General features: G+C 45.2%; 1 long non-coding RNA gene across 3 annotated transcripts; it reads right to left on the bottom strand.

Annotated features, from left to right (window-relative positions):
- Positions 1 to 2,776: 2,776 nt before the first annotated feature.
- On the bottom strand, positions 2,777 to 17,209 carry LOC139791674 (uncharacterized). Of its 3 annotated transcripts, none has more exons than XR_011723987.1 (4): positions 17,076 to 17,209; positions 14,156 to 14,365; positions 13,638 to 13,729; positions 2,777 to 4,022 (listed from the first exon to the last, which is right to left on the bottom strand). It is a non-coding gene; the product is annotated as an uncharacterized lncRNA (long non-coding RNA). The 3 variants fall into 3 exon arrangements; XR_011723989.1 differs by lacking the exon at positions 17,076 to 17,209 and adding an exon at positions 15,444 to 15,868; XR_011723988.1 differs by lacking the exon at positions 13,638 to 13,729.
- Positions 17,210 to 17,827: the final 618 nt, after the last annotated feature.

Genomic DNA, 17,827 nt, shown 5'->3' with positions numbered 1-17,827 from the left:
GTCCTTATTAAAATATACAACTCAATAGTACTAAAAAAATCAGTAGGGTGACAGAAAAATCCTGTAACACATTCACAGATGCAGAGTGAAAGAAAGGCATTTTTAAAATCCCTTTAAATAGTTTTAAATTGTAGTCTTTAAACTTTGGGAGGTCTGGTATAACTTAGATATTGGGAAACCTTAGGGACAATTCAAAGCACAAACAGGAAAGGGCATTAGAAAAAATAGGAAATTTTTTTAAGGTATGAGACACAGTAAGGAAACCTCTGAGGAAACTGATAATCTTACAGCCCACCAGAGCCTAAAAGGAGCAATTAGGATGTTGTGGAGAAAATAAATTCTTTGTTTCTCTTTCCAACCCAGAGATTGCTACTGAAATTCTTGTTCTGTGCTTGCTCATTGCATGTAATAAATCTGGGAATATTGTCAAAGACTCAGGCTAAGCCCATGCTTAAACATTTTGCTGGAATACCAGCATCAGCAAAAGCCAATGTGCTTTTTATATTATACCAGCAAAGAGTCAGCATAATGCAAAAGAGCTATTCTGCTAGAGGAAGCTTGTTTACCCAAAATTAACAAAACCCAAAGTGTTGGCAAAAGATAAGCATGTGTAATATCTCCATTAAAGCTGCATAGTCCCTGCCTTCTAGGATGGCTCATGAAAGACTTGCAGGTTGAGTAACCCCTTCCCCATTAGCAACTTTTTACTCTGCCCAGCAGAAGGGTTGGAGAGCCAAAGAGAGTTGGTGGTAGCCCTGAAAGATGCCCTTTGGTAGCCCAGGAGTCACAGGAGGAGCCAGTGGGGAGGTGTCCATACTGGTGTTACTGGGATTGCTGTGTTGTGCCTGGTCCTCTGCTAGCACTGAGCAGGCTGTGGCTTGGGTGTCCTTTGCAGAGAAGACAGGCAGGTGGATATTTTGGTCTTTTCTTGAATAAAAGTTTAGGATATGGCCAGAACTTGCTTGTCTTTCTGGACCTGGGAAACCAAGGAGCTGGTTTCTCAGCATGGGCATCACTGCTGTATTTTTTTAACCACCAGAGCTGAGCCTCACTGTGTATGGTGGATGAAGAGAGGCAGAGTTCAGAGTACATGTCCATAATGTTGAGGCTCTAAAAGACATTTTGGAATGTTCTCAAGTGAACCTCATCAACAGTCCTCAGGAGAGAGGAGACAAGTGCCCTAGGCTGTGTCCCAGCCATGCTGACTCTGTCCTCTGGGGCTGTGCTTTGGGACAACCCCAAGAACCAAGCATTTTTTAATACCTCTCTCTGCGTGCTGGCAACCCTCACTTATCTAGTAAAGACGTAAAAGAGCAGAAAAAGGTGCTGGGGGAAAAAAAAAAAAAAAGGAAAAAAAAAAGAAGAAACATGAATTAAAGAACAAGAGGTCTTTAGGACAGGTTAGTGTACCACTATGCACACTGGGGAAAATTAACAATGAAACTTTAACCCACTAAGAAATAAATGCCTTCATTGCATTAAAAACCTGTAACAAATCAAGGAGTGGAGTACACCTGGGTAAAGCTCCTTGGCAGCAACTATTGTGGAAGGAAAACCAAGTAAATGCAGCATCCTGGCTGCATTGCCTGGCCCCAAGTCCATCTGGCAGCACCAGACCAGCAGGATAAAATCTTCTACTGTCCAACGCAGGGACCTTAGAGTCAAATTGCCCACCAGGAATGTGAAAGTCAGAAATGTGCCCAGACATGACCTGGGAAAGCATTTGTAAGTCTCAGCCAACACTATATTAGGGACCACACCAAAAGTTCAGTGGGGTGGGCAACGCTTGACCCTGTGCCCTGTCCCTGCTTTGTCCCTGGTGGAGCTGTAGCTGTTGGATCAGAGCAAGGTCCAACCAGCCTGAGAGATGAGCTCCAGCAATGACCCTGTGTGCATCCCTACACCCACGGGGCTGTCTGCAAGAAGCAAGTCTCCACCCAGGAGAAATTTGTGACTGTGGGATCTGTGTCCCATCCCGCAGCATTGCGCAAAAACAGGAAAGCCATGCAGTCACCGTGGCTAAAAGTAAATCCATGATTAGCTAATATGTTTTGCTGTAACAGTAACACAGTGATGTCTGGTGCTAGCTCGACAGCCAAACATGACTGGTGATAGTTACACCCTGTGCTTTGCACAGAACAATAAATAAATGATCCAACAAAAAAAATGCCTTGCCCAGTTTGTCCCATTTCTTTACTAAGGTGAAGGCAGAAATGCCAGCCCAAGCTCTTGGGGGCAGGACTTTGTCATGTTTTAGGCTGAGACTTCTATCATCCTGAATTCATCACTGCCCTTGGTGGCTTTCAAAAATCTGAGCTATGAAGCAACCATCCCAAGTGAGTGCAACAGCAATAGTTGTGCTGGTAAAGGCTCAGCTTGTGCCCTGTGTGGTCACTGCCCACAGCAAAAGGAGCTGCAGGGATGTGCCAGGCAAAGGAGATTTTTCTCAGGGGCATTCTGTGCCATATCTCATGTTAGGGACAGCTTGTGTCCCCCAGCACTGCTGCTGAGTGGATGGAGAGGGTAGAGACATGGTCTTGAACTCCATCAAGGTGCCTTACATCCCTCTACCAAGACCAGCACGATGAGGTGCCATCTCTTTCCAAAAAGTGGAGTCTATAAAAGGCAAGAAGAGCAAGGACCCTCCAAAGCTTCTCCCTGTTTCCAGATACAGAGCACTTCCCAGAGGAGCCAGGCAGAATCTGGCCCAACATGAATGATGTGGCTTTTGGCTCACCCTTTTCACCTGTGACTCTCAAAGCATTTGGCAAGGCTCTTTCTTCATTTGCTTGTAATTGCAACAATCTAAGCAATGTGCATAACAATTCAGAGTTTTTATAATTACATACCTTTGTCCAAAGCACACAGGGCAAAACCGCCTACCTGCAACACAAATTAATTTCCCCTCATTAAGGTTCCAGTCATGGGTTAATTGCACAGAACGAAAACGAAGAAGACTTCTGATGCTATCCCAAGAAATTGCTGCTGTCATTCATCCAGCTGGTCAGGATGTGATGATCAGTATCAGTTACTCAGCAACTGACCTGGCATTGGTCTTCTTTTATTTAAGGTTCCATAGACTCACTTGAACTTGCACACAGAAAAAAAAAGTTCTCCTCAGGACAGACAGAGCCTCCTCTCGGAAATGTAGGGTTTCTTGTGAATCCTGGAATTCCTTTGAATTGGAGGGAGGAGTTTTTTCCACTAGCGAGGTGACCACTTGTGAATCAGCCTTCTGAGGAAAAATTAAATTTGCTGGTAAACTAAGGTTTAGCTGATACACAGGGTGATCTCTTGGCAAAGCTGTGATGCAAGCTCGACGTTTTCAGGTTATAAACCTCAAGCAAATAAAAGGAGAAAGAAGAAGGGCTTCAGAAAAGTTCCATCAGGCTATAAGTCAGAGGCTGTTCCACAACATTTTATCTTTGAAATGTCATGCTGTACTGGCCTCAAAGCAAGAAGAACAGACGGTTCATCTAATACAATTATTTTAGGATCCTTTCATCATAAACAGTGTGCATGCCAAAATGAAAACGTATCATGGGAAAGCATTCCTCATTGAAGCCTGAATCTCCTCCCTAATGTTTATTCTCTGTCATGGAGAACACCAGGGGCCAAACACACTCTGGGTTAAAAACACTGGCATCAGTTCTTGCAACACAAACCTGGCAGGGATTCAGGATGTGACAGACGAAAGAGGCTGCAATCTCCAATGTACCAACAAACCACTTGATGCCTGGTGAGCAAGGAAAGGGGATGGTGAAAGGAAATATGAAGATTGCCATGGAGCCTTGGTCCTTTCTGCAGCTTCTGTTGCCATGCTGGATCTCTGCTGTGGCAGTGGAGTGGTGTCCCAAGAGCCTGCAAGGTGCAGAGTTGGTGGGTAGCAGCAATATCTTGCTCTGGTACTGATATAAATCCCTGCACACTGCTGATTTGTGCCTCCTTCTAACAGCTCCTTGAATGCCAGCCTGGGTGGCAAATCAATTCTCCATTTTCAATAACATCACAAAGCCTTTTTCCTGAAAAAAAAAAAAAGCAAAAAAAGCTTTCAGTGCTTTTGGTTGAGTTGAGGTTACTGCAAAATTTTCTCTTATTCTCAGCATGTTCCCATTTAGTGGATTATTTGGGCTGTTTTGTTGCTCCCACATTCTAAGGCCACTGTCTTCCATCTGGCAAACATGATCTATACTCTGAACAACAGTGACACTGCACTCTGTTGTATTTATATTCATCTCATTTCCTTGCTGCCCTCCTACCATGGGTCTGGTACGAGTGACTTTCTCAACATCTGCAAGTGCATTTCCTAAGGAACTGAATTTCAAATCACATTATAAGATCTCTTGCTGAAATAGTTTTTAATCCACTTAGTATACTAGATTAGGTTTTGTACCATTTTTCTTTAACTGGGACTCTGTTCAGGAACTGTTCAATAACCTGCAGAAACCTAAATAATTTATAACAGACTTATCTTTATTAACCAAACTTTCATTCTCATTAAAAAAACATTCTTTTTTTTTTTTTTTTTTTTGACATGACAGGCTTTCCACAAAACTGCTCAGGCATATCAATCAGGTTAGCATCCTTTAATTCATTACTAATCATAGCCTGTATCAGATTTTCTTTGATATTATTTGGGATCAGTGTTAAACCAACGAATCCATAATTAGCTGGGATTTTCCTATAATATCAAGTACAGCCTTCTGGATTCAGCACAGAGTGTTCCTACACATTTAGGTGCATAGAACCAACACGTTTGGGCAGTCTATCAGTTTTGTTGGCAATCAGCTGGAAGAAGCAGGACAGCAACACACCCACCCCAGACCCATCCACACAGGATCCCAGCATCACACAGCAATTTGGAGTGGGAAAGACCTCCAAGGATCTCCAGGCTCACAGCAGGGTGAGCTTCACTCTTCAGTCTGATTTCTCAGACCCTTGCACAGGTGAGTTTTGCAAGGATTGAGACACACAAAAGTTCTCTGGACTCCAGTTCCAATTGCTGACCACCTTAATTGTCATTTTTTTCCCCCCCTAATATTGTGACTTTGTTTGATTGCCTCTTGTTCTTTCACTCCACATCTTCAAGAAAAATCCCAGGTTGTCTTTTTATCTCCTCTGGGTCAAGTCAGCAGTCAGCTTCATGGTCTTAAGCCTGAACAACCTCTTCTCTTCTGAGTCCTACCAAGTGTCCTCCATGGGGTGAGTGCTGTAGGTGGCAAAATCCTCATTTTCACCAGCAGAACAGACTGCTCAGATAACCACTTATTTACTGTTCTCTGCCAAAGTGGAGGTTGCCAGCTATATTCTTCTACCAAACCCTTGTACCTGTGCAGGGGAGAGTGCCAGTGAGTCTGCAGGGACTGAGGAAAGTCTTGGGCAAGAGTTACCTCCATCAGGTTAATGAGAAAGAAGAGGTGGGTGGATGTAGGTGGAACTGCAGGTCTGCTGCTTCCATGACCTTGCAGGTTCATGTTCTTCCTCGTTCAGAGATGTAATCATTTTATAAAGAACAGTGACCCAAAGAGCTAGGAACTTAATTTAATACCTTTCATATGGGCCTGGGTTTGTTGTCTGATTTACTAGAAGATACCAACACAATTTTTGGCGGAATAAAAAAAAAAAAAAAAAAAGCTGTCTGTGTGCTGGATGCAATAAATCCCCAAGGGTTAAGGAATGTTTCAATGCATGGTACAGTCTCTTAATTGCCTTTCCTAAATGCCTGCTCAGTCTCCCACTGAGCTGGAGAGGGGTGTCTCAGCATGCAGGTGACCTCTGTAATGCTTACAGGAACCATTCTATTCATTTATCACCCTAAAAAGGGTTTTAAATAAAGCCTCTTGGGTACTCTTTAAACGTAGGCACTGGGGACAAGAGGAAAGGAGATGAGGGTATGGGAAATGTCCTCCCTCATTCTTCTGGCTGGGAGTAAAAGTAAGGACAAGGACTGGAGTATTGCAGAGGTGTAGATGGGTTTAAGAGACAAACTGATTAATTAGATCTGCAAGAATAAAGCAAAATAAATAATGTTTTCCTATCTGATAAAAAAGCTAAGGGTGCTCTGCAAAGACAGACTGCCTGATACTGCCTTGCAAGGGCTTTAAACTGTGTTTGGAGGAGACTGGCAACAAAACTTCAAATCGTGGAGCAAAGTTCCTGTGGGAGGAGGAAATTGTTGTAGCTCTGTGAGATTAGGGCTCTGACTAATGGGGAGGAGAGTGCTGAAAATAGGAAGGTGGAGGTTAATTATGTTGAAAGTGGTAACAAAATGATGGGGCATTTTCCTCTGAAGAAAGGAAGGAGTGAGGAAAGCAGAAAAAGAAAAATGGACATTAAGCTGTACAAAGACTGGAAACAAGACTAGGAAAATGATGTCTGTAAAGGAATAGTGGGACTATGGAGAACTAAAATGAGAAAGGACAGGGACAAAATGAGTTTCAATTAGGAAGGGATATAGAGGGTGACAAAAGAGTGGTCTGTAAAGGTATCAGAAGGTAAGAGGAAGGCAACAGAAATTATACATAACTATATTAACAGAAAATGAGAGAACAGAAATCACAACAGATGGGACACTTCATTATTTCTTATCATTTATACCCCCACCAAAAAGGAAAAGAAGAAGAAGAAGAAGAAGAAGAAGAAGAAAAAGAAAAAGAAAAAGAAAAAGAAAGGGAAAAAGAAAAAGAAGAAGAAAAAGAAAAGGAAAAAGAAAGGGAAAAAGAAAAAGAAAAAGAAAAAGAAAAAGAAAAAGAAAAGGAAAAAGAAAAAGAAAAAGAAAAAGAAAAAGAAAAAGAAAAAGAAAAAGAAAAAGAAAAAGAAAAAGAAAAAGAAAAAGAAAAAGAAAAAGAAAAAGAAAAAGAAAAAGAAAAAGAAAAAGAAAAAGAAAAAGAAAAAGAAAGAGAAAAAGAAAAAGAAAAGGAAAAGGAAAAAGAAAAAGAAAATGAAAAGGAAAAGGAAAAAGAAAAAGAAAAAGAAAAGGAAAAAGAAAAAGGAAAAAGAAAAAGGAAAAGAAAAAGAAAAAGAAAAAGAAAAAGAAAAAGAAAAGGAAAAAGTTGATGAGCTGAAATTCTCAGAACTACTTTTACCAAGAGGGTAAGACAACCCAAAATAGCAAAACAAACAGTTAAAATCATTCAAAGAAATCAGAAACATTCAAGTCAGCAGAACTGGATGAAGTTCCCCCAACAGCACTTGAGGCACTACCCAGAGCAATCTCTGACTCAGTAATTATCTGGGAGAGCTCAGGGGGAACAGAGGGGATCCCAGAGGAAGAGAGAAGGGCAAACACAGCACCTGTCTTTAAAGAGGGGGAAGAAGGACTCAGGGAATTCTATGGCAGTCAGATTACTATGAAATGCAGACAAACAATACAATAAACTGTTAAAATAAAAGTTATTAAGCACTTCACTGATGATAAAAAAACATACAATCAACCAGATTGGATTTGTCATAGATGAGTGATGTTAAAAAACCATCTTATTTCCATCTTTGAACCCAACAACTGTGTTGTAGAATAAGAGAAAGGGAGTATATGCCACATATTTTGAAATAATCACATTTTTTAACACCATCTCACATGACATTCCCTTAAGCTGGCTGGGGACTATGATCTCTGTGAAATCATCTTAAGACATACTTGACAGAAAAAACCCTTATTTGTGTGAGGATTACTAATTCCTTTCCATCAAACTTAGAGGGCTTTCCAAATGGGGTCTGCAGAGTTTGCTCCTGGACCCAATTCTAATATTTTCATTAGTTATTTGGATGATGAAATAAGGAATATTTAATTCCTCTGGAGGATACGTTCCAAAATGTTGATGGGAAATTGGAGTAATAGTGTAAAATCAAGGAGGTTTGGTTTAGTAAGGTCATAACACCAAAATATCTCAATGCAAAGTGGCAAATCACTGGCCAAGCAGCCATTTAAAGGAAAAAAGAGCTGTGAACAAGACACTGGACAGTACACAGCTGTTGCAGATAAAAGCAAATATTATTCTGGGTTGTATGAACAGGTGTGTAGTAGGTGAAACATCAAAAGCAGACATTCCACTGTTGGGATAGTAGGTGTGGGTTTGGATGTTGTGCTAGGAGAAACTGCAAAAAAGACAGATATTAGATGGGCTAGAGGAAAACAACAAGGATTATAAATGGTTCAAAAAGCTTGGAGGGTTTTGTTTGCTTTTTTTTCAAAAGGGAAGAGCAAAAACTTATCTGGGAAGATGAAAACTATCTTCTAAGACAGAGGAGACTTGTAAAAAAGGATATTGACAATTGCTCTGGGTACAACAGAACTAAATTGGCTTGATTTCCTGTAAAGATCATTGTCACTGGATATCTGGGGAAGAAGAAAAACCCACAAATCAAACCTAAAAGCTTTCTAATTCAAAGCAAATTTATTTGAATTAAAATTAAAGTCTCTAAATTAATTCCTAAGTCTCCCTCTCTAGAAGTCAATTAGCCTCTCTCAGGGGTGGGTGGTTTCTGCTGAGGGCACCGAGGGGGCTTCACACTCTCCCTTCAGCTCTCCTTTTCCATGATTTTCTTCTCGAGGAGTGGCAAAGCTTCTGTCTTCCCCATGGCCACCCAGAATGCAAAATATTGATGCAAATGTTGTGTTTTCTCCTTAGCATGGCTTCAAACACATTTGGTATTAATTAATTACCCAACAACAGGAGGAAGCCAGTGGCACCAAATGAAGCATGGAGCTTTCCCTGACCAATAACAAAATCAATCCTTCCTCCTGTGTGCTGCAAAGTTTCATCAATTGGTTGGGTTTTGTTGTTTTTTTTTTTCCAAGGTATCAATGTCACTCTCTATAAGCAGGATGAAGAGCCTCCTTTTTTCTGGTGTCCAATAGTGTGTGCTTGACAGGGAGGGGTGAAGGGCTGGAAAGATTAGTGAGGGCTGGAAAGCAAAGCAGTTGTGCAAAAATACACATTGGGAGGGAAAAAGAGAGCTTCACACTTTTTCCCTAGCAAGGAACTCCTAATTTTCCAATAAAGGATTAAAGCACGTATAATGTTTGCCAGAAGTGTTGTTCAAGAAGGGCAGGTGATGAGGAAAAAGCAGAGAGTTCACAGGTTATCTGGAAGGAAAATGCTGTTTCTGAACTCTAGGAAGATTATGAAATAATCTGCTCGATGTCTCTGATTAGAGATAAAGGAAGAGAGAAATCAAACAAAGCCATAAGCAGCCTCATGGCAGAGTCTGTTGAAGATCAACTAATGAAAAAAGGCAATTGAGGAAGGGTTTTTTTAAAAGAATAAAGGGCTAATGCAATGAACAAGTGCTGGTGGACCTGAAAGGAAATTATACACTAAGGTCAAGGACATTGAGAATTTTAAAGTGAGAAGGAAAAGGAAAAAAAAAAAAGGAGATGAGGAAAGAATTTAAGATTTTGACTACTGCTCACTCTTGCCCTTAGGGTCTTCGGGAAATTCATGGTACTCCCTTTTCACACTAGCATCAAGTTCTGAATGATCAGACAGCATGGACAGGTTTCTGTGGGCATCTTTTTTCTTGTAAAACACTTAATTTATTCTGCACAAGCAACATGACCATAGACCAAAATTCTCAATGTGGATCTGCAGCATAGTTTTGGGGAAGGAGTGATGTCTGTCCTTACTTACAGGATATTTGGAAAGGGAGCAACTTAGCACTGGTCTCCTCTAAATGATTTTGATAGGCAGCATGAAGAGTCACTACTGCCTATTAATTTATTGCTGTATTTTACCCTGTATACTTCCCAAAGGCATGATACCAAAGGTTTTCAACTTAAAAATCACTTTATGGACCTGGTATGATGCTCACAGCATCCCCATCCAGCAAAGAAAAAATTCCTGTGCTTAAAAGGATGAAACAGAGGAAAAAAGTTCAATAATTTGTATCTGGCAAATTTTGATAAGCCTTAGAGGGGAGACCCCTTTGTTCATGGGAGAAATGAGGTGTAAAATCAGTGTTCATGTGGCCTCTGAATGCCTGCACTTTGTCACCCGTGGAACGCTGGGGTGGCTGTAGCTGAAAAGGTTCATGAGGAAATGATCAGAGAGGGTAGGATGTGGTTAAAGCCTCAGTTTGCAAACTGGAGCTGATGTGAGGGAAGCACATTGCACCTCCCATCCATTATGGCCTCAAGCAATCACCTCCCACTAAGAGGAAGGAGCAGCAGAGAAGGGATTGTGACTTCCTGCGTCCCAGCAGCTCCTGGAGCTGTTCCTGTTAATATTCAGTTATGTGCTGCCCTGGACTTAGAGTGCTGAACTACATCTCACTCCAGCCCTGAGGCTCAGCTGCAAGAAACACAGCTGCAGGAGGCCAAGCCACAGAGAAAAATAAGCCCCAAAATAGTGTTATCACACCTCCAGCCACCTGTGCAGAACCAGCACATAGGAGGAACCATGCTGGTGACCCCCTGCCTTCTCCATCTCTTTTCTCCAGGCTGCATGGCTTTGGGGAATAGGTAATATGTAGGAGATGGTTATTCTGAGGTGTGGACGAGGTCATCTGATTGTTTACCCCATTGCTTTTTATCCTGGATGTGTTGTTTGACCATATACTTGCTCTGTGTGCACCTCCTCCCCATCTCACACCTTGCAGCTTCTGCTATGGCTTTTCCTTCATCTCACCCCTCGACCCTGAGTGCTTCCATCCCCCTTGACCCATCTGCCTTCTGATAAAACCCTTCCACTTCCAGATCATGGTATTAACTTGACATTTGCAAAAGGTCACTGTGTTTGCACTGCCTGAGAGTTCTATTGCTCACTCTTTTGTCTTTTTGCTTTGCAAGCCCTTCAAGGCAGAGGTTATCTCTTAGGGTATAACTATGTAGTGTCCAAGAAAACCAGGCCACTGATCTCAGTTGGTGCCAAGCAGCTGTAACAGAGATAAGAACATGCTCCTTGACAGAAAGGCTTGCTCTAAATTTATAGGTTAATCATCAGAGGTTAATGAATCTTAACTTATGTCTTCCTTCCAGAAGATTTCTATAAGCAGCATCTCCTGGTAGAACAAGTAATGCCTCAGTTTCAAAGAGTACTAGTACCAGGTCTCTCCTATATTTCCAGCTTTTATGGTATTGCTGGAGCATATGCCACTTCATACTGCTGCAGGGACAAATATGGGACATCAGGGAGGTGGCACACAATACATATTTTGTGGATCCAGTTTATGCATATGAAGACGTGTCTTTTTTTAGCTTGCAGTTTGTCACGCTGAAACTGTTGCACCAAACTAATTGCAATTGAGATGAGAGAGAGTGTGTTCTGGGGAGCATTAGGAAAATCATCCTGCAGTGGGTGGCCCAAGGTGCAGCTGGTAGAGAAAGAAGCCTTTGCTCTCAGGTGAGAATTGTCTGATGCTGTCCTCCAGTCCTGACCTGACTATTATCTCTGTCTTGCCTCTCATGTTGAGGCAGAGGTGCAGGGCTGGAGCTCTCCCACGACACAATCTTGGTTGGGCAGTTGGGAGGGCTCCAGCCTTGGGAAAACTCAGAATATTTCCTTTCTCTCCGTGAGAAGATAGCACAGGCTTAGCTCTTCCCAAGCATCACCCAACTCTGAGCCTACACCAGAAAGGAGGATTGAGAGAGCAGGGTTGTAGGACTCAGCAGGCTGTTGTTGGGACTACTCTCTACTTGGGAGTGGAGGCATCTCAGCAGCCACTGGCCATATCTACAAGAGATGCAGATGGAGGACCTTTGCCTGTAGCTTTTGTGCCAAGACAAGCCTGATGAGCTGTGCTAGCTTTAAGAACAGCCTGACCTGCTGTAGTTTGCTTTGGGAGTGATACAAAAGCTAGAGTGCTCCCTAAAATTACATAGAGGCACTTGCAGGTATTAAATTTTTGTTTTCGTGTGTTGATACTCCTTAAAATCCTCTCCTGCTTTGCCTGAAAAACAGCTCGTTCCCTGAAGTATCCTGGTTCCTCTCCTTTGCCAGTGAAAACTGTACCAGGCAGGATACACCAGCACTGTGGCCTGATGTAGCTCCATATAGATTAATTAACTGGTACGTATAGGTTGAGTGGCCAGAAGGTGGCTGCCAGCCCTTATGCATTATGACTGAATTCTGCCATTCTGCTGTGCTAAATTCTAATTCAGTTTCTGATCTGGGTCTCTCCCTGCTGCCCGAGTGGTGGTTTTCATGCAACTTGCAGGAATGTGACTGTCTTTGAAATATCTGTTTTCTCCCAGATTCATCTGAAATTCATTAATGGGTTCAGAAGCTTTGGGGAGAGGGGGATGTACACATACATGAACAGAAAGGCAGCACAGCAGAACCTTTATTTCCTTAGGGAGGCAGCCTAAAGAAATATAACCATTTATTCTCATCTGTTGCTGGGCTTACAACCCACACAAATAACAGGGAAAAGCAAGCAAGCAGCCGACTGCAGAATAGGAACAGGGAAAATGACTCAGCAAGCTTGGCACCAATCTGGAGAAAATGCAGGTACATTATAACCTTGCTTGAGCATCAGTCTTGTCCATGACATGACATAGAAGCAGCAGCTAGTGCAGGTATTTACATCTGATGGAAACATTCCTCTGATAAATGATTTAGCTCTGCTAAATAGTTATATACAGGAGCACAGCGGGTGAGTGACTCCCTTTATATTTGCCAGCAAGAGAATGAAAAAGCTCAACGAAAACCTCTCATTGCTTTTAAAATATCCTTTTTTATTCTATTATCAGTTGACAAATAGCTGCAGAATTATAGTTTCATGTTTCGTTCGTGTAATTTTTCCTAAGATCAGTGTTTCCTGCTACATCACCTTAGAAACTCAATCAACAAACACTCTGCTCTACACGTAAACAAAGCTTTATTTCACCCTATTTTTTGACAGCAGCCAGTGTTTTATAAACCAGAACATTTCAGGTTCTCTGGGCTATTTGCCTCAATTTCACAATTTGGTATTGGTTTTGAGGGTCTGTCAGTATTGTTTATACCTGGATCAGTTTGAATAGTAATGTGTTCATGTGAGTGGCAAAGAATATATATTTCTGCAAATTGCTTTCTGGAATCAGGCTTTCTCTGTTCTGTCCAGAGGCTAAATGAAACTGCACTTTCTAACACATGGGAACTAAAGAGTGAAATGAATTAGAAAGAGAAGTGAAAAGAGAAGATTCAGTTTCAGTGACAAAAATGAACACAAAAAAAGATGCAAAGACAACACTGACAAGTAAGCAGGACCATCACCAAAGTTCAAAATGTAATAAATCTCAAGAGCGTTATCTAACAGAGGAACTGAAGAACTCTGCTGAGTTCTTTAACAATTTTCCCATGGAAAAGCATCAGATCTTGTCCCGACCCCAAGATAAAATTCCTTTTTTCATAATGGAAAAATAGGATTGGAGCCCTATAAATATTTTTTACTTGCTTTCAAAAGATAAGCATTTCCCAGGTAGCTGCTGTGAAAACACAAATTAATGCAACAGCACACGGGGAGATTTTATTTGGCAGTTTTAAAAACCTGCACAGGCACCCCAGCTATTGAGCCTTGTGTGATCTGCCACAACACAAAGACAGGGTCCATCAGCTAGGGATAAAATTTAAGGCAGATATTAAAGCCTAGCACATGGTGAAAGATTTTTTTTTTTCAATGGCACGCTTTAAATCCTGCTCGTGCACGTGCATACACACCTGTATGTGCACAATTGTGTTTATTCAAACCTTTTTCATTCACAGGCAGACACAACCTCAGGCTTCTTCAGGCCCTTCCAAGGAATGTAACCCTGGGAGGCAGGAGAGAGAGCCATCTTCAAACCTCACATTTTTGAAAGTAAGTTTTCGAAGGAAACAGGCTCAAGTGGAAGGAGCCAAGATCGTAAAGATTTTATAACTAACAACATTTTTAAGAGAAAGAAGAATCCCTGATCTTTCTTAATGCAAGACTTTACAAGAATTTAAAGCAAATTTGGGAAAAAACCCACCCTTTTTACAGAAATGCCTAATTTTGCTTTTCTGCCCGGCTCTAACCTGAAGCCTTTTGGCTTGGGAAAAATGAAATAAAGCTGTGTGCTGATGTGCTGTCACTGCTGCTGCCACCACTCTGCCTCTTGCAAATCTCCCAACATCGTGCACTGAGCTCCCTGTTCAGAGCCTGGAAAGGCAGCGATGCCTCCTCCTTCCAGCCTAAATCCTGCACCAGATAAACTTACCCTTCAGCTTTGTAAAACACAGCTTGGGTTTGCAGCAAGCTGCTCTGCCTGAGGTGCTGTTTCCAAGGGTCGACGTGGCTGGGTAACTCTCTTCCCATGACACAGCAGAACAGCAGAAGCAGCAGCGGCGTAAAACAGATCAGTTCTGGCAGTACTCCTAGAAGACTACTTTATATCTCAGCTCCAGCCTCTGTCTCCTTTAAGGGTGATCTGAAAAAGGGAATATGGAATAAAAAGAGGCTTAGGAGGTAGGGAAATAAGCACCAGGGAAAAAAAAAAAAAGGGAAAATAAGCCCCCAGAAAGCGAGGCACACTGGAGCTGGACCCCACGGCAGTGGGACAAACTGGATAAAATGGCAGAAAGGAACCCAAAGGAAGAAATTCTGCCCATAACTGGATGGGAGAGGACAGATAAACAAAGATGAAGTGTAGGGTGGATAGAGGGAAGACTTTGAGAAGAAGAAAGGAAAGGAGGATGAACTGTTCCTCAGTCAATTAACTCCTTTCGGATGAAGCATAAAAAATATTTATAAAAGTCCTGAAAATTTTGAAAAATAATAGCAGAGATATTTGAAACACTGATCTATTACATATGCAGCTCATTGCACGGGAACTTGGAAATTATTGGGGTAGAGTACAGGTGCTTCCAACTTCCAAAGTATTAATGGGAGAGCACAGGGAGTTATTTGCTGTCATTGCCAGGATTGGGCCTGTGCTGTTTGACCGGACAGCTCCAGTCCCCTTTTGTGGCTGATGGGACACAGAACAGACATCAGCATCAATCCCACAGATGGCAAGTGGGTTGTTTATATGATTCCTTTCAAGAAAACGTGATGGGGCACTGAAGTAACGAAAATTCCGAACTTAAAATTCATTGCAACTGTGGGTAATGCTTTAACCTGGTGAGGGGCTGTGGTTTCCAGAGGAAGCTCTAAGGAAGGAAAAAATTCATCCCGTTTTTCCTCCTTCAACTTTTAACAGCAAATTCATCCCCTCCTCAAGGTTGGCCCCTTGGAACTTGAACCTGACTGATGTAATGCACAGAATCTGGGGAGCTCCCACGGGAACTGCATCCTTTCTTCCCTGGAGAAAACCCCGAGAGCCACCTGTGCAGGGGGACAGAGAGGTTCGGTGATGGGACCACGGAGCCAGGTGGGCTTTTAGTTCCTTCATCCCAAGTCCTGGGGGCAGGAGGAGAGCTGGGAAAAAGCAAACCTACTTCAGCACCGCAGGCAGAACAGCAGCCGGGGAACGCACGCTGCCTGCCCGGCCTGCCCGCATCCCTTACCGCAGGAAAAAGGGGATGGAACCGGGGTCTTCCCAAAGGAAGGAAAACGTTCTCATCTCCCCTTTGCTCCTCTCTAAGGGGCGGCTGTTCGCACACGCGGCTTGTATTGTGGCAGTGGGAAGCGTCCAGCCTTAGGAATGACTCCTTCCAGCGTCTCGCTGTTACAACCTGCCCGTAGGGGTGGGACAGGCTTGGACCGATCAATCATTTCCCTGCCAGCTGGCGGAGTTTTTAAAAACACCTTCGCGACCACCGCAACAACCCCGCAACAGATGCACCGGCGGCACCGTAACATCTCCAGCCTCCTCACTCAGACTGCCACGAATAAGTTTTAGGGTTTTTTTTGGTTGGTTTGGTTTTTTTTTCCTTTTTCTTTTTTTTTTTCCTCTTTTCTTTGTGTTTTTGTTTTTTGTTGTGCTCCCACTTCCAGCACCGGAGAACCACCGTGGCCAAGGATCCCGCCCCTTCCAGCTGCGGGGTCCAACCCCGCTCTGCAAGGTGCCTGGTCGGGGAGCGCAGAGCGCGGTTATTTCCCTTTAGCGATCGGCAGCACAGGCGGCGCAAAGAGGGGAGGGGAAAAAAAAAAAAAAAGAAACACTAAAAAAAAAAAAACCCAAACCCAACACACCCAAAACAAACCACAACACACCCCAAAACACAAACCCAACCCTAATTAATAATAATAACAGAATAAGAAAGCGCAGCAACTTGCTTCGACTCGCAAAACCGAAGGCGGTAGGTGTGAAAAGGGTAACATCCCCCCCAGCCGCCGAAGGAAGGGCAGCGGGGGCTGAAGAGGGCGGCAACGGGGCTCGCAGCCCCCCCGGGACGATCGGGGGTACCGGTGGGTCCGGCGGCGGGTGTCGTCACGTGAAAGTCCCCTTTAAGTTTCCATAGAGAGGCCTCCGGGTGTCACATGATGGACATGATATAATGAAACAACATTGTGGGGAGGGAAGCATAAGGGGAGCCCGGGGCGGCTGGGAGGCGGCGGGGCAGCGGTGCCCCCCGCCCCGGGCCCGCCCTGCCCCGGGCCCGCCCGCCGCTCAGCTCCGCGCCTGCACCTGTCTCAAGCTCCCGGAGAGCGCGGCGGGAGATGTGGCAACCCCCGCTGCTGATGGGGTTGCGTGTGGCACCCTCCCCCGGGGAGGAGAAGGAGGAGGAGGGAGAGCCATCGGAGCAGCGGCCGCTCTCGGAGGTAAGTTACCGGCGGGACCGGGGCGGGGGGCTGCCCGCCTTCCCCGGGGGGCGCGGGGTTGCCGGCGTGCGCGGCGGTCACGCCATGTTTGCGCGGCGGCGGTGCGAGGAGGTGCGCGGGGGGGAGGGTGGAGAAGGTGCGGGGTGAGTGTGGGGTGCCGGGGGTGCCGGGTGTCCCCGCGGAGCGGCGGGCGTGTGCGCACCCTCCCGCCCTCCATGTCCGCATTCCAGCTCATGTTGCGCAGATAAAATTCAAACTTGAGGTAAACACAAGCGGCGGGGGGGGGCAGTGGAAAGGAGGGGGGGGGCGAGACGGAGTGCAAGGAGGGGGTGTAGGCGGGGGAGGGAGGGAGGTTCGCTCCATCCCGGCTCCTACTGCCCCCTCCCTGCCCCGCTGCTCCCGCTACACCCCACCCGCGGAGCCCCCCCACGCACCTGGATGCCCGCGGCGAGCCCCTGGCCGGCCGCTTCGCAGGGGCTGCCGCCGCCGCTGGTTTTCTTCTCCTTCGGGGAAGGAGAGGCGGGCGTGAGTTCCGCGCACCGCGCACCCCCTCCTAGGAGACGGCAGGTGTGTGTGCGAGGGGGGACACGGTGCGCGGCAGGTGCGCGGGCCGCTGTCGCGATATGGGGGGGTGTGGGGTGTGTGCTTTTCGCGACGTGGAGGAAGGAGCCAAGTGACAGCCGAGCTGCGCCGGGGGGGGTGTGTGTGTTATGTGGGGGGGGTGAGGGGGGGAAGAGCGGGACTGCGCCGTGTTGTTTTCCTCACTGCGTGGGTATCCCGAATCAAGCAAAAATAACAACAATCACCCCCCCCCTCCCCAAATAACCCACGCACCCACTCATCCCCTCAGCGCCCCGACGCCGGCCGGGGGTGTGGGGGTGTGGGGGGGGCCGGCCCGCATTTCCAAGTGCGTATGGAGAAAACAAGATGCGGCGGGGGGGGAGGGGGAGCACGGGGCTGGGGGGGTGGCGGAGAGGGCCGGGCCGCGCCGCGCCGCCGCTCGCCAGCCCGGGTCCGTGACACAGGCGGTGCCGCCGGCAGCGGGTATATTTAGCACTTCCCCCACCGCCACCCCCCTTCCACCCTCCGCCGCCCCCCCCTCCTCCCCGTTCTCCTCCCGTTCAACCCTCCGCATGCTCCGCGCACGGTGCGAGCGAGCGAGAGCCGTTCGGTGGTTGATGGAGGC

The sequence above is a fragment of the Heliangelus exortis genome, chromosome 1, assembly GCF_036169615.1.
Source record: "Heliangelus exortis chromosome 1, bHelExo1.hap1, whole genome shotgun sequence".
Lineage (NCBI taxonomy): Eukaryota > Metazoa > Chordata > Aves > Apodiformes > Trochilidae > Heliangelus > Heliangelus exortis.
Note: the sequence above shows the minus strand (reverse complement) of the source record. Positions and strands in the feature narration are given on the sequence as shown.